We start from the raw sequence: 10,946 nt of genomic DNA on the forward strand, positions 1-10,946 counted from the left end.
CCCATCGCATGCATTCTATTTAGTATTTAGAGAGCCTGAAGTAGTTTATAATAAATTGACATAATTTATTGAAATTCGTGTCACGTATGATGTATAGGTAGTGAGCCCTCTTATAAAGGTAAAGAGATTGTGCCCGAAGATCGGGAATAGGAGTATATCGAACTCCTAGTACTGTGAGTAACCTTACCATCATTTTAATTATCTAAAGTATGTTTTTAATCGATTTTGATGAAATTTTATGAAAATGAAATTAAATGGTAAATCTTGAGTTTTACAAACAAAATGTGTTTACATGAAAAGATTTTATAAATTGTTTTAAAATTGAATTATGATTTTGAAAAATAGAGTAATTGGAGACCACTTGTTATGAATTAAATTTATGAATCTAATGGCTTATGACAGTATTTGCATGAATGGCTAAATTGGTATTGGTGTTGAAATATATGAAATGTGTATTTAGCTTTGAAAGGTTGTGAATTATAATAATTGCCATGTCATGCTAGAATGAATTTTGTTGATTGGTGGATTATATATTAATTAATCACTGCAGTAGGGGGTTTCTGTGGACCAGCCTTTTAGAGGGGCACGGTAAACCCCATTATATTCTTACCTCGAATGGAGAGGCGCGTAGGGTATCTCCTAGGGTAAAGCTTAGGGTTCACTTCACGCCAAACCACCACGTGAAGGGGAACTCAGCCAACGCAAAGAAATGACTGTGTTTTTTAAACTAAAAATATGTTTTACGTGTATATGAAATTTTAATAGCCTTGGCGGGCTCGAGTGTACGCCTCTGATCAAGGTGTCATCGAGTACTATTTGATGGCATGAGCCAAATGTTTATGGAAGCCATAAGCCTAAATGAGAAATTAAATGAAATACAACTGTTTGCATGGGTTGGGATGAATTTTCAAATTGTGAAATACGTATTGTGATGGGATATTTTAATTGTCTCATTTTACTCGACTTTAGCTGATTTAAATAATGTTTGTTTACTCATTGGGATTTTATAATCTCACCACCCTCCTTTTCACCCATTTCAAGCTCGGAGTAGGCTGTAGATAGCTGATTCCATCGAGGGCTTCTATTGGATTAGCGTCCTCCACACAGTAGGTTTACAGTTTCTTTAATTCTAGTTATTGTGGGCCCACTTGATTATTGTAAATTTAATAGTTTATTGTGCTACAACACGATGAAATTATTTTTTTTTTTACGTTACAAAAAGTATTTACGCATAACTCCAAAATTACCGTTTATAAGAAAATAAAATATTTTATTGAATATTTTGTTTTATCTTCTCATCATATTTAAATAATTATAATTTCATTTTAAATAAAGGTTTTAGATGCTTAAACTTATTTTTGATTGTAAATTATGCGATTGGTACTTGCTTACTACATTTTTAACTGGTTTCGAAATTTTCAGTGAAAAATGACCAAAACGCCCCTATGAGTCGAAAACTTTTATTTTATCTGTTTTAAGGTGGAAATAGCTCAAAATCCTTTAGAACATAATATTTGGCAATGGTTACTCACCGGGGGAAAGAGAAATTGATATTAAGCCTTGTGGGGTTCCGGTTGACATTTCGGGAGATGAGTGCCCATCGGGGCATCGAGGCGGTTGTCATAGGCTCGAGGGGAGTTTCGAGTCGTGACAGGATTCATCACCCCAAGTGATATGAAAGGATGTATCTCACTTGTTCTCAATTCTTGATTAACTTTTATAAAGTCTTTGGCCAAAGCATGATGAATTTGTGGAAAGTTAGTTTCTTAAATTCATATGGTTAGTCATGAATTATAAGAACTAATATGAAATGTTATAAGTAGACACTGAGCCATGCTTTATGACTTATCCAAGATATTTGATGAAAGGACCGTGTTGCACTTAGAGGCTTATCACTAAAGGGCTTTTTCAAAATTTTTAATTGACTCTCTAACATTTGGGTAGTCATGATGTATTGCTAGATGTCGTTCATGATCTATAAATATAAATCAATTATTAAGTTGATATTTGATTAGGATTTATATTTACTGTCAACATGTTAGAAGCCTAATGGGTCACACACATTAAGTGACATGATTGAGATTAAATAAGGATAATTAATTAAGTTGGACTTAATTAGAATAGACCAAAATAAAGTGGAAAATTAATTAAGTTCGCATAGACTTAATTAAATTAAAATACAACTATTGTATTTAGGGTTATAACTTAGTTTGGCTATATAAATATATAATATTAGCAAACTAAAACTCTATGCCTCCAGCCACTTCTCAACTGTTTTATAAAATAAGCAAAGAAAAATAGTTTTCTTTACTTGACAAAAATAAGATTCGGTAAGAATTTTTGGTTTTTTTGTTTTAGAAACAAAACTTGCTAGCACAAGTAAAATCTTACCATTGAGAAGGTCTTATTCAGTCATTGTGTGGATTACTGTTAGAGGTCAAACACTTGTGTGGCTGAAGATTTGATAAATCGTAAAAGTGAAGAAGCAAATATTTTGATTTAATTGGCTCTTGATTACGATATCTATAACAAAGTATGTAACTATTAAACTTATGAGTGTTCATAATTAATTTGAAAGTTACATGAAAAACACAAACATTGATCCTGTAGGATTTCATTGTTTCTCTGATTAAATATTAGTTTATTTTTTCGCTACGTTATATTTTTAATTTTTTTATTATTTTCTTATTTGAGCATGAGGTCGAATCCTAGCACGACAAACATAGACAACAACACTTTCTATCATTATGTGCAATGCGATTTCAATCTTCATCTTAAATATGTTTCAATACCATTTATTGCCACACATAAATATTATAGGCATGCTTTTGAGCTTATGAACTCATTTGTGGAAGATAATTAATTCTGAAGAATATTACTGTGATATTTAGGAGGAAGAAAAAAATCCAAAACCTCCTATATGTAAATCCCCTCTCATTAAAAAAAAAAGAGAAGAAGTAAGTAGGGGCCGACATGTGAAGAGAAAAAGAGAAGGAAAAAGACAAAAGAGAAGAGAAAAGAAAAAAGAAGAAGAAAATGGGGGCCCGACCAAAAAGGGACAAGGAAGAAAGAAGAGAGAAGAAGAAAAGTCAAGCCGGCAAAAAGGGTAGGAAAAAGAGAGAAAAGACAGGAAAGAAAAAGAAAGAGAAAAACAAGAAGAAAGAGAAAAAGAAAGAGAAGAAAGAGAGTGGGGACCCGAGTGAAAGAAAGGAGAAAGGAAAGAAAATGAGAAAGGGAAAGCGGTGTCTCGAGGAGAAGAAAAAGAAAGAGAAAAAAAAGAAGAAAGAGAGAATGAGTAGTGACGTCGAGGAGAAGAATGAGAGGGAAAAAAGAAGAAAGAAAAAGAAGAAGAAAGAGAGAGGAAGCAGCGACAGTGCCGAAGGAGAAAGAGGAAGAAGAGAAAAGGAAGCGTCGGTTGGAAGGAAGACCAGCAACCAAGGGAGAAAGGAGAAAAAAAATAGGAAAGAGAAAGGAAGGAACAGGAAAGAAAGAAGGAAAAGCTAGATATACGCATGAACCAATAGCGAAGTAGCGTCCTGCTATTGTGAGGTGAGTGGGTGTTAAATTTCAAAACTATATCCCTATAACATATTATTTATGTTACAATTGATAGTTGACGAAATTGTGAACAGCATGAGTTGGTAGAAAGCTTTAGGTTGTTTGTGTTTGTGACAAGGATTTTAAATCCGTTTTTCTTTAAAATATATATAAATATATATAATTACATGCTTTTAATTATGGGGAACCAAAACTTTGACTGGCTTTTCACTTCAAAATCATACCTTGTAAGCTTGTGTGATGTTTAGGCCAATGGCTTTTGTATTGATTCATAGAACTTGATGATAAATTATTTATTTCACTTAGCATGCTGATTTGGTAAATATGCTATAAGACCTTGACCTTTATAGACTCGTAGATAGAAGTACACGCGAAATCCCTGATCAGGGGTAATTTCATCATTTCTTTAGTAAGCCCCTAAAAGTAAGTTTTAAACAATATTAAGGCCTAAGTAGGCCTAAAGCATAAATGGATGATTCAATATGGGTAAAATGACAAGGGAAATAAAAATGGTGATGATTTTCAAGGTAAGGGTAAAATAGTCATTTTTCACCTCGGGTAAAAATTTATAAGTTTTCATGAACTCGAGTATTTCTAGACCATTTGGACCTTGTCCTAGTGTCAAAGGAGCAAAAAGATTGCATAAAGGATTGGAGGAGAACAAGTTGACTTGTGAGGGCATTTTGGTAATTTAAGTGGAGTGGATAAGCTTGGGCTATAAATATCTCTTTCTTCCAACAGTTGCTTCTCCCATTTTCCAACAGCTTCTTCTTCTTCTTCCTTATTCTCTTTCACATTGCTTCCAACCTTCATGGAAGCTTAATATGAATCTCCATAACCTCCCTCAAAATAGCTCCACTTTTCATGCTTTTGGTGCACCCTTTCATAAATCCTTGTGCTCTTCCACTCTCTCACTTTAAAACCCTTGAAAAATCCTACTTCCATACTTTCTCTCACTAGCTGGGTGTTTAGAGAGAGAAAGAGAGAACTCCCATAATAGCTTGGAAAATTTTTTGAAAGAATTTCAAAGTTACAAAGCTATCAAGGTGAGTTGTAAATTGGAGTTAAGTTTTAAGTGTTGAGAATGGCTAGTAATCAGATTTGTGAGAGTTTATTTCTTGGGATTGTTATTCATTTAAGTGTGAATAGAGTATTGCAAACAATAACCATTTAATGGTAGTTGGAAACTAGTTAAGAATGACTAGTAGAACCCAATTTAGAAAATAGCTTTGGAATAGTATTAATGTCAAGTTGGGTTAATGGTGATGTTGTTGTACATGATAGGTTCCAACGAAGCCCCATCGTTCCATTTGGACCATTAGGGAAGTTAGAGTCAACTAAAGGTTCAACAAAATACTAGTGAGTGGACTTGCATTTCAAACTTGTTTTTAGAATGTGAATGTGTTTGTGCAAGATATTTGAATGATTTTATAAAACTTTTCTTTGCATATGTGAGCCATGGAACAAGCCTTGATTAAATGTTTTTGATATTGTGAATTGTGAGATGTGTATAAGGATGAATCCATATGCTTTATATTATGTTGGTATGTATGTATATATCTAATGAATATGTGCTGTGGATTGATGAATGATGTTGGGTGGTGATGTTGAAGTGTGCGAGTAGAGAGTGAACACATGATGATAATAAAGTGTGTGAGTAGGGAGTGCACACATGATGATAATAGAGTGTGTGAGTAGGGAGTGCACACATGATGACGATGTATGTATATGTAAATGTGTGTGTTATAGAAAGTTCATGAATATGGTTTATGGATATAATGCATGTGAAATTTGGCATGATGAATCTTGAGAATTTCCCATTTTCTTGCAAATTGATTTTTATTGCAAAACCAAATGGATTTTTAGTGCAAAGGAGGTCCTTTTAACACTTAGGTGCCCTGCTTCTCGCTATAGTGAGAAAAATTCTGTTTTGGCAGCCAACAACTCGCTGCAGCAAGAAACTCTCGGGTTTTGATGCAGTGCTTTCATTTTGATGAAAATTTGGACCACCTTCCCGTTAGAACTAGGAAAAGTGGTAAAAATCAAAGTTGTAGCCTTGTCTCTTATATTTCTAATGGTTCAAAAATCAGGTCAATTGGACTTCTGTATCTGGATATATGATAGAAAAACTAAAACACATGCAAACTAACATTGTTTCTTACTGCAGCGAGAAATTTTCTGTTTTGGTTGCCTGAATCTCGCTCAGCAAGAATGAACTTTGCTGCAGTGAGAAACTTGCTGCCATGCTTGCTACCTTGCTTGATTTTGACCTACTTTTCACCCATTTAAGTATATGGATTGATCATGGGTTTGTGAAACACTATGAGGGTATTAATCAAAGTTTGAAATGAGGGGTTTTTAGTAAGAAACAAAATCAATTGCATTGTTTTTGAAACAAGTGCATCATGATTTCCAAATTCTTCCTATGGATTGCTTGTTCCCTTCTTATGTTCACTCACTGAGTTTGTACTCACCTTTTTCAACTTCATGTTTTCAGATCAAGAGGTAGTCGATAACTAGGTCGAGGTGTCCTCGTAGATTCAACTCTTGGTAGGTGTCTCGGCATTCAGTAGCTGTACTTTCGTCCAAGTCTCTCCGCTGAAAATTGAGTCTCCTTTTTGAGATGTATAGACATACCTGATGTAAATTATTAAGATACATGTTGTAGATAATATATGTATATTTTGATGGGTAATGCCATTACGAGTTGGCAATGATTAGCATTATGTTGATTCAAAATTATGAAATGTGACTTTAGTAACTTTGATGGAATAACGAACAGGTCACATAGATAGGCTTGCTTGGGCTTAGTGGGCTATGTCCATTGAGTCCATACGCCGATCATGGCTCGGGATTTGGGTCATGACATATGCCATGCTTTGAAATAAATTATGCATAACATTCAATTATGATTATATGGCTTTTAATCTGTCATGTTATGCAAATGCATTAAATTGTAATGATTTTATCTTAACGTGATTGAGATACTCTGGGTAGGACCTGTTACCACACCAGGCCAAGTGTGGTCTTTGTGCACAAAGTAAAAATTGTTGATTATCGATATTTGATTGTAAAATGGGGACCTAAAGCCCCGATTTATATTTGGTGGCGTGGGTAGTTCCCACAAGTAGGTTAAGGGGAACTTGAAGCCTCGATTTATATTGGGTGACGTGGATAGTTCCCACTAGAAGGTAAAGGGGAACCTGAAGCCCCGATTTATATTGGGTGGCGTGGATAGTTCCCACGAATAGATAAAGAGGGACCTGAAACCCCGATTCATATGGTGGCGTGGGCAGTTCCCACAAGTAGGTGATGATGTCTAAGAGAGTAAGCCTAAAGGCTATACTAAACTTACCCGATGAGGATGCTCACTTGTGGATTTTTATTAAACACTACATGGCATTAACACTTGAAATTTACTATTGAATGACAAGTGAAATTTACATATTCATTGGTGATCAGTAATTTCGCATTTTTTTATGTTTAAGACTCTTCATTCTAAACTTGCCATTGAATTTATTGTTAACAGAATATCAAAGTTGAAAAATTTTCTAGTACCTTAAATACAATCATTTTCATATATGTTTACTTATAATTTATTATTTTTAAGAATTGCAAGGTATATGAACAAAATCTCTCAGTTTTATGGAATGTATTTTCTACACTTACGCTTGGATTTATAAACATTCCACCTTTATGTTTGTTTCCCCTCCTCGCCTGCTCACGGGGTCGATGATGATCACTGAGTCTATGAGAGTCACACCCCTTTTATTTCCCCTTTTTACAGATAGAGATCAGTCTAACGTGTAATCATCGGTGCATACGGTCCACCGCAAATTAGGTAAAGGCATCTCGTAACCCGTTTCGAGTCGCTCCGTTGCTTAGGATTATGTCACAAAGAAATTGCTAGATGTTGAAAAAAAAATGTTGTTAACTCATGGTCATGAATTATTAAAGACCTTGTAATTGATATTTAATTGTTATTATTTTGAATGGAGTAAACAGTAGTTCAATTATTAATATTCGCTTACGCATGTGAATATATATATTTAATAAAACTAACAAAAATCTCAAATGAGGCTTGTTTGGAACTTAGCGAAAATTCCTTGAAAGTCTCGGACACTGGTAGCGACTTAGGAGGGGTCGTTACACTATATATTATTGCAAAAAAAGTAGATATGTTGATAATGTTCAGTGTTTGCTAAATAAGGTACGAACAAATTTACTCTTTTTCAAGAGAAATTGATAATATGAGTATAAATGTTTGCCTCGAGAAAAGGCTTGGAAAAAATGTTAATTGGTTACTTAGTTTATTAATATGTACAAAGATTGACTATGAATAGACCTTGGCTCCAGGTGGATAGCAAAGCTTTGATACCAAAACTGATGGTGCAAGAGGAAACAAAGAACGAAAATACAAAATGTCAAGCTTAACTTGAGGTAGGTGAAACAGCTAATAATTTTGGAGAATCCAATTAATATGATAACAAGAAAAGGCCTTAAGAAATAAATCACATGGATCCTTCAAACAAGAATGTTAAACATTTTACCAATGGCGGAATCCACTTGCTTATTCTCTAATCTTCTGGATCCTTCAAATTAGAAAGGTTATTGTTAATTTTAGCTTGCCTTAGCTTTTCTAAATACAAGAGAACTTTGCCTTTAAAAGTAGTTATAAGTTGCTTAAGTTCGGTTAACCATATATACATTTTTTTCCTTCCTTTGATATATATACAGATTGAACATTTTAATCATGGACATCCCTTACAATTTTATGAGGTAATTGAAAAGAATGAGGCTCATCTCTGCAAGGCCTGCAATTGGGAAATTTCGAGCCAAGCCTATGTCTGTGAAAGCTTTGAATACTACTTGCACAGACTGTGCACCAAATTGTCTGATGGGCATGGGTGGACCCATGTTCATGAAAGTGGTGTAATGTGACACCACTCAATCAAAAAAAAATTTATTTATTATATATTTTTAGAGTTTTATATATTTAATGATATTATGAACCCACTAATTTTATTACAATTTTGTAAGAAGTGAGGTCAAAAGGTATATTTTATTAAAAAATTTATATATTAATAATATTTAAATATTCTTTCTTAAAATCATATTTAAATATTATAAAACAATTTTATTAAAAAATAATTTATATTTTAATATTTAAATTCTACATGGAAAGATAAAAAAAATTATATTATAATTTAAGATTTCATTAAAAAAGTCAAAACCTAAACTACTCCCTGTAGATACTTGATTTTAGTTAATACCTATTCTCTAAAGAATTATATTACAACATAATATTGTACAAAGAACAACTAAAACAAGTGAAGCGTTATTTCACGCAGAACAACTAGAACAAATGAAGCGCTACTTCATGCAGAACAACTAGAACAAGTGAAGTACTACTTAAAGCAGAACAACTAGAATAAGTTGAGCGCTACTCCATATGGAACAACTAATACAAGTAGAATAGCTACTTCGAATAGAATAACTACTTCGCTTGGATGACAGTGAAAGCAACTCGGAATAAGTGCTAGGGCTTAGGGGTTACTGTCACAGCCTAATTCTTGGGCCATGATTGGTGCAAGAACCCAATAGGCATGGCCCACTAGGCCCAAGCAAGCCTTTATATGAAAACTTGTTCATTAGCCCACCTGTCCCTCTTTTACCTTTCAGGTTCTTAATTCATTGTTTTCAAAAATAATTTTCCTTTCGAACATAAATCATGGCAACTGAACAATAGCGTTCACAAAATAATATTACCATTTGCCAACTTGTATTGACATTATCATGCAAAGCAAACATGCAGTGTTTACAACAAATCTCATAAATTATATTTAATTAACCATATACTTGTACAAAAGACCTTGACTATCAGCGGAGTGACTCTGGCGTGGATAATATTATGGAGTGTTCTGGCAAGCCTACCGTAAGATGAACAAGAGGAAGCACCTCTACCTAAGATCCAACTATCTTCGAATCTGAAAACATGAAGTTAAAAAGAGTGAGTATAAACCCAATGAGTGAACATAGGAAGAGAACAAGCAAACGATACGGAGAGCTTTTCGAAAACACGATGCACTTGCTTAAAAACAATGCAATTTTATATATTATGAACAAAACTCGATGTTGTGCTATTTTTCAACTCATTTAAAACATTTAGGAAGTTCAAGCAAGGCAAGCATAGTAAAGCGAATCTCGCTGTAGGTAGAATGAATTTTCGCTGCAGTGAACTTTAGGGCAAAATTTTGAACCAATTACTCGAGAGTTTCTCGCTGCAGTGAGAATGCATTTTCGTTGGAGGGAAAATATGGACTAGTCATGTCCCCAACACCCGAGAGATTCTTGCTGCAATGAGAATGAATTTCACTATAGCAAAAACCAGGGCTATCAAGTTAAAGAATTCTTGTCACAATGAAAATCCATTTTTGTTGCAATGAAAAATCAATTGGAAAACATTTATCAAATTTCAACATTCAATATGTAATACAATCACATTTTGTTTCTTTCACATCTATATGGAATGTGTATACATGTATAAAACTTCCATCTTAGCAGCTCATGTGTACTTCCACACCTCACATAGCTAGAATCATCTTGTGCACTTCCACACCGTACAAGGTAATATCATCATGTGCACTCCCCCTAGCACATGGCATATATGATCAGTGTGTGCACTCACACGACACACCACTATCATGCACATGGCATATATCATCAGTGTGTGCACTCACACAGCACACCACTATCACCGTCATGTGCACTCCCACACCGCACATGCACGGTTATAATTGTCACCCAATAGTGCCATTCAATGCATAACATACATGTTAACATAATGTAGAAACACATGAATTCATCACTTTCATATTTCACAACATAAAACGTTTTATCAAGGGCTTGTTCCCATGCAATTTTAAAGAAAAGCCAATAAAATATTTCAAGGGGTTCAATCAAGCATATAATCATTTATTCCAAAACATTTTAATGCAAGTTCACTCACCTTAATGCCACCTTACAAAACTAGTGCCCACAAAGTCTAAATCCAGGTAGTCCCGAAATACTGTTAAAATCTATATTTACCAATAAGCCATAACAACCTCTATCAAGTCATAATTTTAATTTAATAATTCTAATAAATATACACTATACAATCAACACTCTAACCCAACTTTTAACCTAGAATTCTAGTCTAACTCATAAACCCTTTAAACTAATTGTTCAAGTTTGAAGTTTCTTGACCTTCGTACTTGAAGGTATAAAGATCAACCAAACCTAGCAAATTTCAAGGAAAGGAAATTTGAAAAAAACTTAGAAAATAAAGTCTAAAAATTACAAACCCATAAATTCAAAAATTCAAGGGCTGAAAATATATACCTTTT

The sequence above is a fragment of the Theobroma cacao genome, chromosome 10, assembly GCF_000208745.1.
Source record: "Theobroma cacao cultivar B97-61/B2 chromosome 10, Criollo_cocoa_genome_V2, whole genome shotgun sequence".
In the NCBI taxonomy this organism is placed as follows: domain Eukaryota; kingdom Viridiplantae; phylum Streptophyta; class Magnoliopsida; order Malvales; family Malvaceae; genus Theobroma; species Theobroma cacao.